Raw genomic sequence first — 20,119 nt, 5'->3', positions numbered from 1 at the left:
TGGGATGATGATATGTGCTGGATTGTGAACTGGCATCCTGCCAACATATCTTCCAACCATGAGGTCTTTCCAAGGAAAATGACCCTGGCAACCATAGAGAGTGATCCTTGTTTGCACACCTGGTAAGCTGGTGGGTTTCTGCAGAAGAGGTTAGTTCATGAAATGTTTCATTGCACAGAACATTTGGAAGTGAGACAAATGAGAGAAAACTAAGTCTGATCAATTTATCTAGTCCTTTTAGAAAATGAAAGAGAAAGAAAGAAATTCCGTGGAGTTTTAAAAACATGTAGAAGAATGGTGTTACCCTTCAGGTCATAGTGATTCAGAGGGGCACAAGGAAGTCTTTTGGAGAGCTGGAAATATTCTAAATTTTGTTCTGAGGAATGGTTATAAAGATGCATGCATATAAATTAATTGAGATTTAATATTCTTGAGCATTACCATATCCCTGTTATTTCTAAAAAATATTTTTAAAAGGGTGGTGAATATTTCTAAAAAAATTTTTTTAAAAAAGGAGGTAAAATGTGTGTATTGATCTTGGAAAGGTCTTTGAATATTCACAAGGCACCTATCACATTTTATATTTTTAAAAGGTTGTCATTTAGAAAGATAATGTCAAGCAGGTATTAGTTGTAATTAGTAAGGATACTAAAATCAAACAAAGTTTTGAGTTGAAGAAAAAATGGTTTGATTAACAAATGGGAGAATTAACAGTTTGTGTATTAAATGGCAAAATTCTAAATTTTATCTTTACGTAGTACAATAAGTATATAACAGCTAAGTTATGAGTACATTCATTCTGATAATGAATTATTAATTTGAACTTGGATTCAGGAAGTCTTGCTTAATGTTTGAGGTTGACATCATATGCAACAGTTAGGTTTTCCAACTAAATATCCCCTATTGCCATGATCAAAGTCTATAGCTAGTGCCAGCAAACCATGCCTCAGAAAATCTGGGGTGCCACTTGTTTCTGTCCCCAAAGTACATAAGTTGAATCTTAACCCCAAAAGGCAATGATATTGAGAGATGGGGCCTTTGGGGATGGTTAGGTCATGAGAGAAGAGTCTTATTTGTGCTCTTATAAAAGGACACCCAGAAAGGTCCTTTATCCCTTCTACCATGTGAAGACACAGCAAGAGTTGCCAAACATGAACTGTGAAGAAAGCTCTTACCAGAATATAATCATGAGGACACCTTGATCTCAGATTTCCAGCCTCCATAAATAAATAAATGTGAAAGATAAGTGTTTGTGTTTTATAAGCTACTCAGTCTATGGTATTTTGTTATAGCAGCCTAAATAGATTGAGATATCATTTATTTTTATAAGTTAAGTTTTATAGTAACACAGCCACATTCCACGTATCTAGTACTGTCTTTGGCTACATTCACATTGTAAGAGCCATGTTGAATGATTTGGGCAGAGACTACATGGACTGCAAAGCTTAAAATAGTCACTATCTGGTCCTTTGTTGAAAAATTTGCTAACTCCTCGTCTACAAGAAGCATTACGCATAATTACTACCCTCTAGAATTCTTATTTTGTGCACACAGTAAAATGTAGAGTATTGTGCTCATACCACGATGTAGGCACCTGTATGAGGAAGTGGGCTCACATATATCCTTGTATTTATTTTTCATCGAAGTTCTGTGTTATTTATGTGTTTCCTCTCTTAGTCGATTGAACAAATGCATATTAGAGAAGGCAAATAACCAATAACATTCCTAAGTCCTCACATCTAAGAAGTGGCTAATCCAACTTGAACTCATATCTGACCCACCCCAACCCCTTTCTGGTACAACACAGAATTTCCAATTCAGGAGGAGGAGGGGCAAGATGGCAGAAGAGTAGGGGCCCCAAGTCACCTGTCCCCACCAAATTACCTAGATAACCTTCAAATCATCCTGAAAAATCTACAAATTCGGCCTGAGATTTAAAGAGAGACCAGCTGGAATGCTACAGTGAGAAGAGTTCGCGCTTCTATCAAGGTAGGAAGACGGGGGAAAAAGAAATAAAGGAACAAAGGCCTCCAAGGGGGAGGGGCCCCGCGAGGAGCCGGGCTGAGGCCGGGGCGAGTGTCCCCAGGACAGGAGAGCCCCGTCCCGGAGAAGCAGGAGCTGCGCCAACCTTCCCGGGCGGAAAGGGGCTCCAGGGAGGTGGAGCAGGACCCAGGGGGGCGGGGATGCCCTCGGGCTCCCGGGGACACTAACAGACACCTGCACCCCGGGAGAGTGCGCCGAGCTCCCTAAGGGCTGCAGCGCGCAGGGCTGGACCCGGAGCAGCTGGGGGGGGGGGGGGTCGGGGGAGGCTCCGCGGAGGGGGCTGCGGGGCGGGAGCAGCTCGGGGGGGCTCAGGCAGAGGAAGAGGCTCCGAGCGGAGGGGGCTGTGGGGCGGGAGCGCGAATCCAACAGCGCAGGCCCCGGAACACAGGGCGCCAGGACACAGCCCAGGATCCGGCCTTCCCGGGACAGGCAGAGGCCGGGAGGGCCCAGGACCCCAAGGACCCCAGCTGAGCAGATCAGCGGCCCCGCCCGGAGCCTCCAGGCCCTGCAGACGGAGAGCTCTGGAGTTACTGCGGGGGCTGACTCCAGGGCTCCAGAGCTGCCGCCGCCCCTGCGGTTGTTCCTCCTGGGGCCTCACGGGGTAAACAGCCCCCACTGAGCCCTGCACCAGGCAGGGGCAGAGCAGCTCCCCCAAGGGCTAACACCTGAGAATCAGCACAACAGGCCCCTCCCCCAGAAGACCAGCTAGATGGACAAGTTCCAGGGGAAGTCAAGGGACTTAAAGTACACAGAATCAGAAGATACTCCCCCGTGGTTTTTTTTTTTTTTTTTCTTTTTCTTTTTGATTTGTTTGCTTTCCCCACCCTTTTTTTTTTTTTTACTTTCTTTCTTTTTCTTTCTCTTTTTCTTCTCTCTTTTTTTCTTTTTTTCTTTTCTTTCCTTCTTTCTCTCCTCTCTTTTTCTCATTTTCCCAATACAACTTGTTTTTGGCCACTCTGCACTGACCAAAATACTAGAAGGAAAACCTCACGTCAAAAGAAAGAATCAGAAACAGTCCTCTCTCCCACAGAGTTACAAAATCTGGATTACAATTCAATGTCAGAAAGCCAATTCAGAAGCACTATTATACAGCTACTGGTGGCTCTAGAAAAAAGCATAAAGGACTCAAGAGACTTCATGACTGCAGAATTTAGATCTAATCAGGCAGAAATTAAAAATCAATTGAATGAGATGCAATCCAAACTAGAACTCCTAACAAAGAGGGTTAATGAGGTGGAAGAACGAGTGAGTGACCTAGAAGACAAGTTGATGGCAAAGAGGGAAACTGAGGAAAAAAGAGACAAACAATTAAAAGACCATGAGGATAGATTAAGGGAAATAAACGACAGCCTGAAGAAGAAAAACCTACGTTTAATTGGGGTTCCCGAGGGCGCCGAAAGGGACAGAGGGCCAGAATATGTATTTGAACAAATCATAGCTGAAAACTTTCCTAATCTGGGAAGGGAAACAGGCATTCAGATCCAGGAAATAGATCCCCCCTAAAATCAATAAAAACCGTTCAACACCTCGACATTTAATAGTGAAGCTTGCAAATTCCAAAGATAAAGAGAAGATCCTTAAAGCAGCAAGAGACAAGAAATCCCTGACTTTTATGGGGAGGAGTATTAGGGTAACAGCAGACCTCTCCACAGACACTTGGCAGGCCAGAAAGGGCTGGCAGGATATATTCAGGGTCCTAAATGAGAAAAACATGCAACCAAGAATACTTTACCCAGCAAGGCTCTCATTCAGAATGGAAGGAGAGATAAAGAGCTTCTAAGACAGGCAGGAACTGAAAGAATATGTGACCTCCAAACCAGCTCTGCAAGAAATTTGAAGGGGGACTCTTAAAATTCCCCTTTAAGAAGAAGTCCAGTGTAACAATCCACAAAAACAAAGACTGAATAGATATCATGATGACACTAAATGCGTATCTTTCAATAGTAACTCTGAAAGTGAACGGGCTTAATGACCCCATCAAAAGGCGCAGGGTTTCAGACTGGATAAAAAAGTAGGACCCATCTATTTGCTGTCTACAAGAGACTCATTTTAGACAGAAGGACACCTACAGCCTGAAAATAAAAGGTTGGAGAACCATTTACCATTCGAATGGTCCTCAAAAGAAAGCAGGGGTAGCCATCCTTGTATCAGATAAACTAAAATTTACCCCGAAGACTGTAGTGAGAGATGAAGAGGGACACTATATCATACTTAAAGGATCTATCCAACAAGAGGATTTAACAATCCTCAATATATATGCCCCGAATGTGGGAGCTGCCAAATATATCAATCAATTAATAATCAAAGTTAAGATATACTTAGATAATACACTTATACTTGGTGACTTCAATCTAGTCTTTCTACACTCGATAGGTCTTCTAAACACAACATCTCCAAAGGAACGAGAGCTTTAAATGATACACTGGACCAGATGGATTTCACAGATATCTACAGAACTTTACATCCAAACTCAACTGAATACCCATTCTTCTCAAGTGCACATGGAACTTTCTCCAAATAGACCACACACTGGGTCACAAATCGGGTTTGAACCGATACCAAAAGATTGGGATCGTCTCCTGCATATTCTCAGACCATAATGCCTTGAAATTAGAACTAAATCACAAGAAGTTTGGAAGGACTTCAAACACGTGGAGGTTAAGGACCATCCTGCTAAAAGATGAAAGAGTCAACCAGGAATTAAGGAAGAATTAAAAAGATTCATGGAAACTAATGAGAATGAAGATACAACTGTTCAAAATCTTTGGGATACAGCAAAAGCAGTCCTAAGGAGGAAATAACATCGCAATACAGCATCCATTCAAAAACTGGAAAGAACTCAAATACAAAAGCTAACCTTACACCTAAGGGAGCTAGAGAAAAAACAGCAAATAGATCCTATACCCAGCAGAAGAAGAGAGTTAATAAAGATTCAAGCAGAACTCAACAAAATCGAGACCAGAAGAACTGTGGAACAGATCAACAGAACCAGGAGTTGGTTCATTGAAAGAATTAATAAGATAGATAAACCATTAGCCAGCCTTATTAAAAAGAAGAGAGAGAAGACTCAAATTAATAAAATCATGAATGAGAAAGGAAAGATCACTACCAACACCAAGGAAATACAAACGATTTTAAAAACATATTATGAACAGCTATACGCCAATAAATTAGGCAATCTAGAAGAAATGGATGCATTTCTGGAAAGCCACAATCTACCAAAACTGGATCAGGAAGAAATAGAAAACCTGAACAGGCCAATAACCAGGGAGGAAATTGAAGCAGTCATCAAAAACCTCCCAAGACACAAAAGTCCAGGGCCAGATGGCTTCCTAGGCGAATTCTATCAAACGTTTAAAGAAAAAACCATACCTATTCTACTAAAGCTGTTTGGAAAGATAGAAAGAGATGGAGTACTTCCAAATTCGTTCGATGAGGCCAGCATCACCTTAATTCCAAAACCAGACAAAGACCCAACCAAAAAGGAGAATTACAGACCAATATCCCTGATGAACATGGATGCAAAAATTCTCAACAAGATACTAGCCAATAGGATCCAACAGTACATTAAGAAAATTATTCACCATGACTAAGTAGGATTTATTCCCGGGACACAAGGCTGGTTCAACACTCGCAAAACAATCAATGTAATTCATCATATCAGCAAGAGAAAAACCAAGAACCATATGATCCTCTCATTAGATGCAGAGAAAGCATTTGACAAAATACAGCATCCATTCCTGATCAAAACACTTCAGAGTGTAGAGATAGAGGGAACATTCCTCAACACCTTAAAAGCCATCTACGAAAAGCCCACAGCAAATATCATTCTCAGTGGGGAAGCACTGGGAGCCTTTCCCCTAAGATCAGGAACAAGATAGGGATGTCCACTCTCACCACTGCTGTTCAACATAGTACTGGAAGTCCTAGCCTCAGCAATCAGACAACATAAAGACATTAAAGACATTTCAAATTGGCAAAGAAGAAGTCAAACTCTCCCTCTTCACCGATGACATGATACTCTACATAGAAAACCCAAAAGCCTCCACCCCAAGATTGCTAGAACTCATACAGCAATTCGGTAGCGTGGCAGGATACAAAATCAATGCCCAGAAGTCAGTGGCATTTCTATACACTAACAATGAGACTGAAGAAAGAGAAATTAAGGAGTCAATCCCATTTACAATTGCACCCACAAGCATAAGATACCTAGGAATAAACCTAACCAAAAAGGTAAATGATCTATACCCTAAAAACTATAGAATACTTCTGAAAGAAATTGAGGAAGACACAAAGAGATGGAAAAATATTCCATGCTCATGGATTGGCAGAATTAATATTGTGAAAATGTCAATGTTACCCAGGGCAATTTACACGTTTAATGCAATCCCTATCAAAATACCATGGACTTTCTTCAGAGAGTTAGAACAAATTATTTTTTAACGTATTTTTTAAATTTTTATTTATTTATGATAGTCACACAGAGAGAGAGGGAGGCAGAGACATAGGCAGAGGGAGAAGCAGGCTCCATGCACTGGGAGCCCAACATGGGATTCGATCCCGGGTCTCCAGGATCGTGCCCTGGGCCAAAGGCAGGTGCTAAACATGCTGTGCCACCCAGGGATCCCCTAGAACAAATTATTTTAAGATTTGTGTGGAATCAGAAAAGACCCCAAATAGCCAGGGGAATTTTAAAAAAGAAAACCATATCTGGGGGCATCACAATGCCAGATTTCAGTTTGTACTACAAAGCTGTGGTCATCAAGCAGTGTGGTACTGGCACAAAAACAGACACATAGATCAGTGGAACAGAATAGAGAACTCAGAAGTGGACCCTGAACTTTATGGGCAACTAATATTCGACAAAGGAGGAAAAACTATCCACTGGAAGAAAGACAGTCTCTTCAATAAGTGGTGCTGGGAAAATTGGACATCCACATGCAGAAGAATGAAACTAGACCACTCTCTTGCACCATACACAAAGATAAACTCAAAATGGATGAAAGATCTAAGTGTGAGACAAGATTCCATCAAAATCCTAGAGGAGAACACAGGCAACACCCTTTTTGAACTCGGCCATAGTAACTTCTTGCAAGATACATCCACGAAGGCAAAAGAAACAAAAGCAAAAATGAACTATTGGGACTTCATCAAGATAAGAAGCTTTTGCACAGCAAAGGATATAGTCAACAAAACTAAAAGACAACCTACAGAATGGGAGAAGATACTTGCAAATGACAGATCAGATTAAGGGCTAGTTTCCAAGATCTATAAAGAACTTATTAAACTCAACACCAAAGAAACAAACCATCCAGTCATGAAATGGGCAAAAGACATGAACAGAAATCTCACAGAGGAAGACCTAGACATGGCCAACAAGCACATGAGAAAATGCTCCGCATCACTGGCCATCAAGGAAATACAAACCAAAACCACAGTGAGATACCACCTCACACCAGTGAGAATGGGGAAAATTAACAAGGCAGGAAACAACAAATGTTGGAGAGGATGCGGAGAAAAGGGAACCCTCTTACACTGTTGGTGGGAATGTGAACTGGTGCAGCCACTCTGGAAAACTGTGTGGAGGTTCCTCAAAGAGTTAAAAATAGATCTACCTATGACCTAGCAATTGCACTGCTGAGGATTTACCCCAAAGATACAGATGCAATGAAACGCTGGGACACCTGCATCCCGATGTTTCTAGCACCAATGTCCACAATAGCGAAACTGTGGAAGGAGCCTCGGTGTCCATCGAAAGATGAATGGATAAAGAAGTTGTGGTTTATGTATACAATGGAATATTCCTCAGCCATTAGAAACGACAAATACCCACCATTTGCTTCCACGTGGATGGAACTGGAGGGTATTATGCTGAGTGAAGTAAGTCAATCAGAGAAGGACAAACATTATATGTTCTCATTCATTTGGGGAATATAAATAATAGTGAAAGGGAATAGAAGGGAAGGGAGAAGAAAGGTGTGGGAAATATCAGAAAGGGAGACAGAACATGAAGACTCCTAACTCTGGGAAACGAACTAGGGATTATGGAAGGGGAGGAGGGTGGGGGGTGGGGGTGAATGGGTGATGGGCACTGAGGGGGGCACTTGACGGGATGAGCACTGGGTGTTATTCTGTATGTTGGCAAATTGAACACCAATAAAAAATAAATTTATTATAAAAAAAGAATTTCTAATTCATATTTGCAAAGTATAAAACCTTCGACTGACAGTGGGATTAGTATGGAAATTCTAAGTGCAAATACCAGGTTATGTTCAATAAAGTGGCAGCACATAAGACTGTAAAACCAAGACTTGAGGAAATAAACCAAAGGTGAGCTGTTTTCTGAATCTCTTGTCAGAGCTGTTGGAGTTGGGTATCTCCTGATGTGTTTGTAGTCAGTTGTCTCGGTAATCAATTACATAAAGCCTCCTGCTCACTTTTTCCACGGTGCATAAGACCTTTAAGAAGTAAGATCAAACACTCTTTTAGTCATAGAGTCATGAGAAGATTAATCTACGCATGAGCCTTTGTTTTTGCATTGTGGAAGTTTCTTCTACATGTAAGGAGATAATTGTATTCTGGGTAACGTTCATATTTCTGATCTCTGTTTCTGAAGTAAAGGTTGGGGCAGCTTGAATGACGTTGGGGAGCATGGAATCATGGAAATATTGGGATGAGAGGTGAATTTCATTTAAAACCATACTAATCCCTGGCTCTTGGAGGGATGGAAGGGCAGACGGAATTCGAGAAAGCTCCCCAGGTCTTCTACCCTCACAGAAATTGGCTTTTAGTTTCTCTGCAGGTGCCAAGTACAGTAAGCGTCAACAAAATGCTGGTGGCCTAGCACATGGTTTTTACACATGTTTTAGGCAGAGGAACACTGATCACTGCCTACACAGAACCTTGTTTTATTTTTCCTAAATAAAGGAACAATGCCCAAGTTTTTGCTATATGGAAACACTCTGATGACCTGGGCCCTGGCCATACCAATTCAGGGCTCATTGAAATAATGTCAGTTCACAAGAAGAGCCCAGTCCCTTATCTAGAGTGTGTTGGGTTCTGCTCCTGAAATAGAAGGGGTTAATCTTGGGGAAAGAATAAAAATTCAGCTAAGTAGATTGTACTTATTTCTGAGGACTGCTTTAACAAATTACTATGATCTTGGTGGTTTAGACAAACAAACAAACAAACAAACAAACAAACAAACAAACAAATGTATTCTCACAGTTCTAGAAGCCAAAAGTATGAGATCAAAGTGTTGGCAGGGCCATCTGCCTCCAGAGGTTCTGGGAGAGATTCATTCCTTGCCACTTCCAGCTTCTGGTGGTTTTGGAATGCCTTGGTTTGAGGCCACATCACTCCAATCTCTGCCTCTGTGGTCACATTGCCTCCTCTTTTATGTGTCTCTTCCTCTGTATATCTTTCTCAAAACTTCTTCTGCCTTTCCCTTATAAGCATATGGGTGATTACATTTAGAGTCTATACAAATAATGCAGTATACGCTCCCACTCAAGATCCATAGGATAATTACACCTTCTGTCACATAATCAGAGGTTCTGGAGAGTTAAGATATAGACATATCTTTTTTGGGAACACCATTCAGCCCATTACACAGATTTTAAGGAAGAGTATATAAGAATCTTCCTCTCTCTGAAAATCAAAATTTCCTTGTTTAACTCTGACTCCAAGACCTAGAGAAGCCTCAAATGGACCTGAGGAGTATAGGCAATAATAAGCCAGTGGCTGGCTAAATTGAGATTTTAGATGGAGCTGGGCTTGCGTTGTTGTTGCCAATTAGTCTGTGGTCTTTGGTCATGTTCCTCTTCCATTTTCTTTAAACTTCAGGGACATCTTGTTAAAAGCTACAGCCTGGTATCTAGTGTATTCTGAGGAATCAGGATAGGGGTTGTGCCCACTATGGGACAAAGAGATATAGTGATGATTATATATCAGACTTCCAGGGGTAATCTCTACCAGCAGAGGTGGCTGATATTAGATTATGGGTTATCCTACGAGGAGTCCTGGGAAAAGAGAAAGCCACTTGGTGCTAAATGCGAAAGACAGGGTACAGGAACATGAAGGCTTTGAGTGACCATGAAGCACTGTCATGGAAAATTCCACAAAGCAGCTAGAAGGCTTTTTAAGGTGGCAGTAGAGTGTACTCGCTTCCTGACAACATCCCAGCAGACTGGTAGGCTCAGGCCATGGTAATCCTCTTGGTCTTACCTGTAGGCCATTGAGTTATGGTTTATTACGTAAGCATAAGAAATATTGCTATTTGGGAATGGAGTTATAATTTCTGATACAAGGGAAATTTTACCTCTGGTTCACTTCAGTTAAGATATGGTGAATACATCAAAGTGTCCATACTATTTCCAGAGAATGGAAGCTTATGATTCGAAATAAAGTAGCTTAATTTTTTGTTTATTTACGTGATTTTGTTATGTGTCACTGGGTAAACTATATACTTTCTATTTCCTTTGTAGAAAAATATATATAATTTCATAATTGAGAGCACTAGACTGAGGAGCATAGGTACCTCATGTTGGCTATTAATCCAGACCTACTACAGGGCTGTCAAATACAGAGTGAATGGTGACGCTATAGGGAAATTGAAACAGAAAGAAGCCAAACTCTTTTTGTAAAATTTAAGAATGATGAAAAGGCATTTTAAGTACAGGATTGACCCTGGTGAATAATTTGGCAAGACGTATTGGCTTCTTCTAGGTGTCGAGTTTATAGGTAGATTCAATGCGACAGGCAAGAAATGGACAGACAGTGGGCGAGAAGCAAAAGGCAATGGAGTCCTTTGTTCACATATTGATGTGATGTGATTTTTCAGGTTTTTATGTCACACTGGAAGAAATAATGATGGAAGTTGGCAGTAGGCTATGTCAATATTTTCCATCTCCAAAATATCACCAGCAGTTAGGAAATGGCAATTTTGGTCACAAATCTCATGGACACTACAATATAAATTGTAAATAGAGGGGAATTTAAAAATACACTGCATATTATAAATTTATATTGCTGAGTTAACTCAAGAGTATAAGATTCCTAAAATTGGTACTTATTTTAAATGATGTCCAAACATGCCAGAGTATGTAAATGGCCAAGGAATGCTACTGATATTTGGAGGGGATGGTAATGGGGAAGTGTATTACATGATCTCAACATGATTATATGTTGAGAATTATATTTCTATAACCACCCCTGGGGGGTTGTGTAAGCATTGCTTACCAAAGTAGGTGGCAATAATTCAAAACAAGGGAATGGTCATACAAAGTTTTAACATTTACTAATCAACTATTGTGTGCCAGGCATGTGCTAAGAACTGTCAGGTGTGATATTTAACTTATTCCTCTCAATATCAATGTTAAGCATAATTACTGCATATTTTATAGAGTAAGACATAAGGAGAAAAGAGATGAAAAACTTGAACAAGTTCAGACAGCCAGTAAACACAGAGTCAGGACTTAAATTTGAGTCTTTCTGAATATTGATCCTTTCAGTAATATGATATTTCTGAAATGAGTAGAACATTTACTAGTTGAGTGAATAAAATTTTTTTAAGATGGATGGTTCCTTACAAATATTTTTAAAATGTTCTTATACAAACTCCATAAGGTGGCAAACCTGTAAGGGATTCCTTACTTTCATCTGGCTATTGGTGGTGTTGTTAAGCAGTTAAATCATTTGTTCCCATGGTTTTTAATTGTGCAACACTATTAGTAACAATTTTGTTATTATGTACATATATTTATGTACTATACTATAGTATACTTATAATATCATAAATGAAAGGTATGACCTGCTACAATAAAGTAGATTGTACATTATAAAGCTCAAACAAAATAGAAATTTTTCCTACACCAGTCACATGAAGGCATTTTCCAATATAATGTCCCAGAAGCTTTTTGTTAACATTTATATTTTGTCTATCATCATGCTCAGCCTGGAATTGATTTTCTATAGATGATAATAGGGAAAGTTTTCATTTTTCTATATGGGTATACATTTGACCCAGAACCACTAATTGGAAAGCCACCTTTAGCTATCGCTGTATAGTATCACTTCTGTCATAAATCAACTGTCTTGCTTGGGTCTGTTTTTGGACTCTATATTCTGTTCCATTGATCTATTTATCAATCTTTCAAATAATCCTACTTTGATGTATTTACTGAGGTTTTTGTCTTGATAAAGGGTAGTATAAGTCATCATACTAGAACTTTGATCTTCTATATTGTTAGCCTTTCTTGTCTCTACTCACTTGCTCCTATTCACATATAGATTTTAGTATCAGCTTGTTAATTTCCACTAAAAATGTGGCAGTTTTTAAAGGAATTTCATTGGACCTATAGATTATTTGATGATTATTACCATCTTAAGTATATTGAGTCTTTCAAAATAGAAAAATGGTAAATCTCTACTTTTAAAATATTTCTTCAATTTCTTTAGATTTTTTTCTATAGGGGTTTCAAAATTCTTTATGAAATTTTAATAGATATTTGATTTTTGTTATGCTATTATAAATAGTATCCTTCTTTTAACTGATTAGATTTCAGCATTTATTAGCACTTTGGTAAAAAACACCTGTGCTTTTGAATAGCAACAACAAAAAAATATATCCTACTTGAATAAAACCTTAAATATATCAAGGAGTGTGAACAGTATTCACAGCATCAATCTTATGATCTCCTCCAACATAGAGAGGAAGCTCATCTAGTAGGAATTATATAGGATCTATAGGATCTCTTCACAATCTAAGTGATAAATATCAATTTTAAAAACAGCATTTTCTAATTGTTTCTTGATAGAATATAGGATTGAGATGATTCTCTAATTGATCTTGTATCCAGTGCCCTCATTATTTCTATCAATTGAATATTTTTTTTACTTTTGGATTTTCTCTGTGAATAATTATTTCCTCTGCATATAATGAAAATTTTATTCCTTCATTTTATATTTTTTCACCATTTATTTTTTAACCTTTACTGCATTGACTATGCCTCCAGTACAATACGACTGGAAGTATGATAGCAGGTATCTTTGTCTTTTTCCAGATATCATAGGAAAAAGTTGTTTACATGCCCTTTATCTAAGAAGGTTACCATCTATGAGTTTTTATTGTGAGGATTGAGTTTGACCCAATGCTTTACCCTTTATTCTCTTCATGTGGTGAACAATACTGAATGAGATGTGAATGTATACCATCCATGCATTCTTGAAACAATCTCTACTTTGTCATGATGTATTTTTATTATTCCCATAGTTATATTTTGCTTGGTTTTGGGTGTTAATATTTTGGTTAGGTTTGCATCAGTGTTCACAAGGGAAATTAGCTTATAACTTTTCTTTCTTATAATGTCCTTACTAGGTTTTGGTATTAAGATTATCCAGGCTGTTTAAAAAAAAAAGCCAGGTGGCCTTCTTCTCTATTATCTGGAGTAATTTGTGTATTGAGCTTACTTTTTCCTAAAACATTTGGTAGAAATCGTGATAAAGTAATTTAGAGTCTGAAGTCTGTTGTTTTTGTTTGTGGAAAGGTTCTTAAATACATATTTAGATTTTAAATAACTATCAGATTAATTGAATTTTCTATTTTTTCTTGTTGATAGAGATTTAGTAGATTTATGTTTTCCAATTGTATCTATTTTTTTCAAGATTTATTACCACAAAGTTTTTCATAATATTCTTTTTTTTTTTAAATTTAACTTAACAGTCTTTCCTCTGTATTTTGGTGCATTAGGCCTCTTTTTTAGTTTCTTGATCTGTCTTTTCAGGGGTTTATTAATTTCATGTTCTTTAAAAAAAAAAAAAAGCAATTTTGGCTTGGTTGATCCCTTCTATATTTACTCTTGATTTCATTAATTTCTACCTTAACCTTTTTACTTCCTTTTCTTTGTCAGGTTAATTTGCTATTTTTTTTAGTATTTTATTTTATTTTTTTGAAGTTTAATTAATATACAGTGTTATATTCATTTCAGGTGTACAATATAATAATTCAACAATTTTCTACATTACTCAATGCTCATCAAGATATGTGTACTCTTAATTAATTTATTTCACTCATCCCCCTAACTCAACTCCTCTTTGGCAACTACTACTTCATCCTCTATTTAAGAGTCTGTTTTTTTGTTTCTCCTTTTTTCTGTGCCTGTTAACTTGTTTTGTTTCTTCAATTTCACATATGAGTGAAATCATATGTTATTTGTCTTTTCTCTGACTTATTTTGTTTAGCTTTATACTCTATAGATCTACCTATGTTGTTGTAAATGGTAAGATTTCTTTCTTTTCTATGGCTGAGTAATATTCCATTGTATACTATATGCCAATCTTTGTCGATTCATCTATCATTAGACACTTGGGTTGCTTCCATATCTAGCTATTGTGAGGAATGCTGCAATAAACATAGGGGTTCATATATCTTTTTGAATTAGTGTTTTTGATACCTAGTAGTGGAATTACTGGGTCATATGGTAATTCTATTTTTAATTTTTTGAGGAACCTCTACATTGTTTTTTATAGTGGCTGCACCAATTACATTCCCACTGAATTCTTTTTTTAACCTCTTGATAATTGATATTTAATTTTTCTTCTCTTCTGTGTATATATCGCTGTAAAGTTCCCCCTTATAGTTTGAGCTATGCTCTACAAGTTTTGATTTGTCTTATTTTTATTATCGTTCATTTCAAAATACTTTTGTTTTCATTTGCCTCTTGATGACTTAGGAGTCCAGTATTTAATACCTGCACATTAATTTCAACAGCAGACTATGAAGCAAAAGAAGGATCAGTTTGTCCAAAGACAAAGCAGTGGAATTCAGTCAGAGCTGTACAAAGAAATGAGAATTTTAAGAAGTGAGGTTACCTTAAAGGACATAGGAAAACATCCAACAGACTAGCTTTGTATCAGAGAACTCACAGAAAGAAAAGAGAGGGAGAGAGAAAGGAGCAGAAAACTTATTTGAAGAAATGATGGCTGAAAACTTCCATAACCTGGAGAAGGAAACAGACATCCAGATCCAGGAAGCCCAGAGGGTTCCAAATAAGAGGAACCCAGAGAGACTCAAAAGACACATTGTAATTAAAATGTCAAAACTTAAAGACAAGGAGAAAATATTAAAAGCAGCAAGACAAAAACAGTTTCTTATGTGCAAAGGAACCCCCATAGAAGAGTATACTCAGAAGAGTATAGCACTATATATTCGACAAAGAAACTTTCAACCAAGAATATTCTACTCCACTACGTTATTATTCAGATTGAAGGAGAGAAAAAGAGTTTTCCTGATAAACAAAAGCTAAAGGAGTTCTTCCCATCACCAAACTGCTTTACAAGAAAGGTTAAAGGGACTTCTTTCAGTTAGAAAGAAAGGGTGCTAATGAGAACACATTAGAAAGGGTAAATCTCACTAGAAAGGTAAATATGTAGCAAAGGAAGTGGATTAATTGCTTATAAAGCTAGTATGAAGGTTAACATTTATAAATTATGAAATATTACACAAAAATCCAAAATCCTATTATTTCTTGAAAACTCAGAAATCCTGACAGCACTAGACCAGTATTCTTACCTTAAACAATGGCTGTGCTTCTTTAATAAAGCTGGTTTTCCCATTTTTAGATCTGGCCTACAATCTGCACATTGCCACCTGGCCCAATTCTTTTGTAAAGCTGACCTGAATGTTTTTGATTTGAGATCCTTGAAAAAACCCTGACAATAAACTCTCATTGCTATGAGAACAAGTACTTTATTTGAATTATGGTGAAATCACAGCACCCTGCACAATATTTAGACCGCATTTGGTGACCAAATTGATGTCAGCAGAATAGTTAAAGCTTTAAAAAATTATCAGTATACATACCAAATTGATTGTTAGTAATAAAGCCGATTTATTTTAATTAATGCTTGAAACCCACAGATGCCCAAGTTACTTTAATTTATTCCACAATTTCTCCTTAAATCAAACTTTTGGAAAAAAAAAAAAAAAAAAAAAGCTTAGAGGTACTACCAAGTAGCGAAGCTGACTGTGAATAATATTGCTTTCTTTTGTTTGGTGGAGGAAGGTAATTAGCAGGAAATGGCCAACAGATGAGATGCAGGAAGAGGAAACTGGGAGCAGGAGGGATCTCTCACAGGGTAAGGAAGTCACTGGGATCACTGAGAATCGATTTCATTACAAATCTCAGCAATTGCTGGGAAGAGTTTCCTGGGATAAGCAGTTAAAGCAGGTCACACATATAAAAAGGAAATGCTTTGCTTAGTAAAATTGGAAGAATTGAAAAGCGTACGTATTTTTATGGGTCAGTATCTTGCTAATCAGTGAACACCTTACCATTTAAGGGAAGGCTTTTTAAAGCCCTTGAATTTGTTATTTAATTCAAAAGTGATAGACACTGCTGGGACTCTCACAGGCCTTCAGCGCAGATGCCTGAGTCCCACAACTTAGCCAGGCAGAAATAAACAAGACACTTGTGTCCAAAAGTTTGACTTTTCACTCTCCGTATTGGATGAACCTCTGAGCAAATGTTCCTTTAGAAGAGTCTCACCTCAGAAAGGCTCTGGAACATCTGGAGTCTGGGAAGGCCTAACAGGATTTATATGTACTGATAGAAAAGGGCCACTCAGCACCTGGTGATAACACCACATTCAATCAAGGGAAATTAAATTCTAACAGGATTAAAGGAGTCAGCAGTTAATACATAGGAGCAAGATTTCCCCCAAGCCGACATGCACATTGAAAGCCTATCTTCTATGGGAGAAAGTGCTAAGAACATGACACAATGCATTAAGGAAGGAGGCTGCTTAAAATATGTGCAGAAATGCTAGCTTTTCATTCTGGTATGGCAAGAGAGATTAGGCCTGAATCTCCTAAGATTTATTGCCCTGTTTTCTAGCAGTGAATGCAAAAACATGCATTCATATAACACTGCGGAATCCACCCAAATAAACCTAAAATTATATATCAAATTTTTAATGCGACTATCACACAGGCACACACACAGACACACACAGAAATTGAAATAATAAAGGGAATGTCCTAAAATATAAAACAAGAAAATCATGAATACTTTTCATTATCCCAAATCAAGGCTCTTTAGTACTTTGTTGTTGGGCCGTGGAAATCTAGCAGTTTCCGCTTGATGTATCTGTACATCCCAATTTGCAATTTTTCTAAAATTCAAGGAGATGTCCACAGCTTATGCAAATCAAGGATCAACAACACTCTTACAGCTGTTACAAGGGACTTGTCTTTTCCCCAAAGTTCTCTATGACCCTGAGAAGGAATATACCATTCCTTTATGGGCATTGTCACTTTATCATCTTGCTTCCTGCCATAATTCAGCGTTAGACAAAGAACTGTGCTTCTTTGTGGTTGCTTCTTTCTCTGTATAAAAACTGATTCAGGGCAATTAGATGCTCCAGCTATTCAAAAAGCAAGTGAAGACTGGTGAGGGGCCCACACTAAAGGACAAGCTTGTCCTTCAGAGAGGTCATACCTCAGCTGAAACTTTCCTTTCCTTGGGGACAGTGGTCCCCTGTCTGTTCTCATCCTCTCTGAAATAGGATTGTTGTTTTGCTTGTATCCTTTATTCCTGAGTCAGAGAAATCAGTTTCTGTGGTAGATTGATTGTACTAGTGCCCCACCCCCCACCTCTTCCACTTCACCCCACCACTATCTTCACCCTCTGCCTTATAGCATTATAATACCTTCCTAGTCTGACTCCAAACTCAGTCAGATTACAGGACATTTTGAAAGGCCAATGGGTTGTTAATAAGGGTGCTGCAAAGGCAAGACTTTAATGTGCTTGCCTGTTGGGGTTGCTTCCCTTGCTCTGTCTAATGTCTGTGTGAAGGCAAGTCAAGCCTGATGAAGGATGAAAGACATGTAAAGTAGAGCCAACTCAACTCTGTTGAGCTGGTCTGAAATCAGCTAATAGCCAGTGACCACCTTCCCCCCCTTATGTGATGAGCCCAACCAAGACCAGAAGACTTCTTTTACAACCTACAAGCATGAAGTCTTTGTTTCCCTGTGGATAATCCCTTACCTTCCTCCATTGGCCCAGACCTTGGCAACCATAACTATGATTTGAATAATTTTCCTAATAGGAGGGACTACTCCCCTGGTGAGGGCAGAAGGAACATCTTTCAAAGTTCTCTTTAGTTATACCTGGGCAATTTCCTTGCCACATTTCTATATGCAATAAAAAGATATGATTAAGTAATTAGGTACTCACCCTGCTTAGATTGGTCTTCATTAGAGACCATTTAAATAACATATTGTCAAATATGTTATTGTCAGATTTGATAGAGCCATTTTTGTTTCTCTTTGGAGGATTTTTCTTCTTAAAGAAGTGAGATGATCCAAGAAATTCAGTGTATATTGAGGGCTGTGTCCATACATATTGTTTTAAAAGAATCAGGTTGGAGATAAAAATGAACTAAGATGCTGCTGATTCATCTTTGTGGTAATAATCAATTGTGTGGCAGAACCCAATCTATTATTTTTATAAGCTAGCACTCTCTGTGTCTTTACTTGCATTTTTTTAAGACTTTATTTATTTATTAATGAGAGACGCACACAGAGAGTGAGGCAGAGACACAGGCAGAGGGAGAAGCAGGCTCCATGCAGGGAACCTGATGCGGGACTCGATCCCCGGTCTCCAGGATCACACCCTGGGCTAAAGACAGGCACTAAACCGCCGAGCCATCCGGGTGTCCCTTTACTTGCATTAAATAAAAAAGGAATTCTAGTTGGAAGGTTGAATTTTATTGATAATTTCCTTTTTTTTTAATTTTTTAAAATTTATTTATGATAGTCACACAGAGAGAAAGAGAGAGAGAGGCAGAGACATAGGCAGAGGGAGAAGCAGGCTCCATGCACCGGGAGCCCGACGTGGGACTCGATCCCAGGTCTCCAGGATCGCGCCCTGGGCCAAAGGCAGGTGCTAAACCGCTGCGCCACCCAGGGATCCCAATCCTTGCAAAAAAGTCAAATTGTATTTAAAAGTATCCTTCTGGGGATCCCTGGGTGGCGCAGCGGTTTGACGTCTGCCTTTGGCCCAGGGCGTGATCCTGGAGACCCAGGATCGAGTCCCACGTCGGGCTCCTGGTGCACGGAGCCTGCTTCTTCCTCTGCCTGTGTCTCTGCCTGTCTCTCTCACTGTGTGCCTATCATAAATAAATAAAAAAAAATAATAATAAAATAAAATAAAATAAAAGTATCCTTCTGGATCTTTTTTGTAAGAGATACACTCAAAACACAAGGACGTAGAAATTTTGAATGTAAAAGTATGAGGGAAATATACAAGGCAAATATGAAGCAAAAGAAGTCTAGTATATATTAAAATAAGTTTAAAGAAGACTTTAAGACAAAAACAAGATTAGGGGCAGAAAGGGTCTTTACAATGATAAAAATGTTTTTAAACCAGAAAATATAAACCTCTAACTTTATATGCACCTAATAAAATAGCCCCCACAAAAATATATTCTTAATAATTTGAAGACTTAGATTTAAAAGTCAATCTAAAATATTCAGAAGAATGTATCTATAACTTCGGGGGAAGGAAGCCTTTCTTAAGTATGTCAAAAGTTGCGAAACATAAAAAATCCAGATGAGTACATTAGACCAAATTCGAATTAAGAACTGGTTCTCAAGGATACCATAAGGAAGATGAAAAGACTCCTGACAAATTAGGAGATATTTGCAACGTGTATCAAATCTAGTCCATCAATCAAAGGACAGCACAATGAATTGTGATACAATTGACCCTTCAACAAAGTCAGGATTAGGGACACTGGCCCCTGTATGGTAAAAAAAAATCTGCCCTTAATATATGACTCCCTCCAAACTTCACTAAAAATAGCCTGTCGACTGGACTGAAGCCTTACTGGTAAAATAAGCAGTCAGTTACATATTTTGTAAGGTTTATGTATTATATATTGTATTCTTATAATAAAGTAGCTAGGGAAAATAAAATGTTAATAAGAAAATCATAAGGAAGAGAAGATACATTTACAGTACTGTACTGCATAAGTGGGCCTGTGAAGTACAAACCCGTGTTATTCAAGGGTCAAT

The sequence above is a fragment of the Canis aureus genome, chromosome 26 (genome assembly GCF_053574225.1).
Source record: "Canis aureus isolate CA01 chromosome 26, VMU_Caureus_v.1.0, whole genome shotgun sequence".
NCBI classification, from domain to species: domain Eukaryota; kingdom Metazoa; phylum Chordata; class Mammalia; order Carnivora; family Canidae; genus Canis; species Canis aureus.
Note: the sequence above shows the minus strand (reverse complement) of the source record.